This window comes from Mandrillus leucophaeus, unplaced genomic scaffold, assembly GCF_000951045.1.
Source record: "Mandrillus leucophaeus isolate KB7577 unplaced genomic scaffold, Mleu.le_1.0 Scaffold238, whole genome shotgun sequence".
In the NCBI taxonomy this organism is placed as follows: Eukaryota; Metazoa; Chordata; class Mammalia; order Primates; family Cercopithecidae; genus Mandrillus; species Mandrillus leucophaeus.
In genome coordinates this window covers 12,003-14,050 of record NW_012102454.1, presented here as the reverse complement: position 1 = coordinate 14,050, position 2,048 = coordinate 12,003, and positions in this window count along the sequence as shown.

Here is a 2,048-nt window from a genome sequence, read left to right as displayed (position 1 = left end):
CGATTCTCCTGCCTCAGCCTCCCTAGTAGCTGGGATTACAGGCACCCGCCATCACACCCGGCTAATTTTTGTATTTTTAGTAGAGACGGGGTTTCACCACTTCGATCAGGCTGGTCTCGAACTCCTGACCACAGGTAATCCGCCCGTCTCGGCCTCCCGAAGTGTTGGGATTACAGGCATGAGCCACTGCGACCAGCCGGAATTCATTTTTAACTCAAGGCTTTACAATCCACTTCTGACATTACTCATTTTCCTCCCCTCAGTAAATTTCTTACTCTTACTGGGCGTGTCTAGTTTCTCTCTTCAGCAACTCCTGGGAGACCTCCTGACACCGCCCATCCGCGCGGCCTGCAGAGAGAGATCAGTGGGAGGAGGAGGAGCCAAGAGCCACCACTTAGGCTTCCAACCAATCCCTATCAGAGTGGGCAGAGCCCACATCCTGATTGGCTGCACGCTCTGAGTCTTGGGGTGGGCTAGAATGGTGGGGCCATGCCTCCTAACTAGGCAGCCAATCAGGACGTGGGGTGCTGGTTTCTCCATTGTGAAGTTTCAGCCTTTGATGGTTTGGGTCCTGGGATTCTGGTTAGTACAAGGGGAAGCCTAGTGGGTCTGGCGCTCCGTTTTCAAGACACTCGGAGTCCGTCTTTGTCTAAGGGGAAAGGTCATGGCCCTGAAACCTTCTGCTCCCAATGAGCCCCCTACCACAGGTGGTCCAGATGACTCCCCTACCACAGGTGGTCCAGGTGCCCCAGGTGAGGTGCCCAAAGAGCCGCAAGAGCCTACACAGACACCAGAAGAACTGGCGTTTTACGCCCCAAACTACCTATGTTTGACCATCTTTGCTGTACTTTTATTCCCTCCATTTGGATTGCCAGCTTTGTACTTCTCTTACCAGGTAAAATAATGCCCAAGTCATAGCCCCTGTCCTTTATTATTTTTTTTCCTTTGAGACCCAGTCTCACTCTGTCCCCCAGGCTGGAGTGCAGTGGTGCAATCTCGGCTCACTGCAATCTCTGCCTCCCTAGTTCCAGCGATTCTCCTGCCTCAGCCTCCCGAGTAGCTGGGATTACAGGCACGGGCCACAGCGCCTGGCTCATTTTTGTATTTTTAGTTGAGACGGGTTTTGCCATGTTGGCCAGGCTGGTCTCGAACTTCTGACCTCAGGTGATCCACTCGCCTCGGCCTCCCAAAGTGCTGAGATTACAGGCGTGAGCTACTGCACCCAGCCTGCCCTGTCCTCCATTTGGCCCCTGCATCTGCTCCTGTCCTGGGACCTGCACAGGGGCTTTCCCTCAGTGACTGGAGGTCTCCAACCGTTCTCCGCAGGGTTCCTAGACACAGAAACCCACATCTGTGCTTCAACCCCTACAGACTATGAAGGCCAACAAGAACAGCGAATGGGAAGAGGCTTACACCAACTCAGGCCGAACTGGTTGGCTCAGTGCATTTGCGGTAATGATCGGCTTAGGCATCATTTATGGCTTAGTCCTATTTTAATGAAGGCTAGGCATAGCAACCCAAGGGTCCGCTCCCCAACCGAGCCACTCACCAAAACACTAGCCAGCCAAGTCAGCCATCGAGCAAGAAACTCAACTGCTGAGACATCTAGCCAAGAAATCCTCCAACCAAGGAACTCAACATTCAAGAAACCCACCAACCCAGGAACACCCAGACCACCTGCCTGTGCTACTTCAACTCACTCAGCTCCAGAGCTGTCTTCATCCACCCTAGGGGTCCACACTTCATGCCCTAGATCCCTTTAACTCCTTGACACTGGGTTGTTCTTTCAGAGGAATCTTTAAACCAAAAAACTGGAATAGAATGTTCTGGTTTCCTGTGGGGTGTGTGTGTGTGTGTGTGTGTGTGTGTGTGTGTCAACATGCCCACGATTGTTTTCTGTTTCTGGGTCAGTGACCAGTGTCTCTGTTTCCCTGGAGCTGTTTCCTAGACTGTGAAAATCAGAATGTCCCAATGGGGAAGCCCACAGACATAGAATTCAGGCAGATGGGGGTTAAAAACTTACCTCTGGCCGGGCGCGGTGGCTCAAG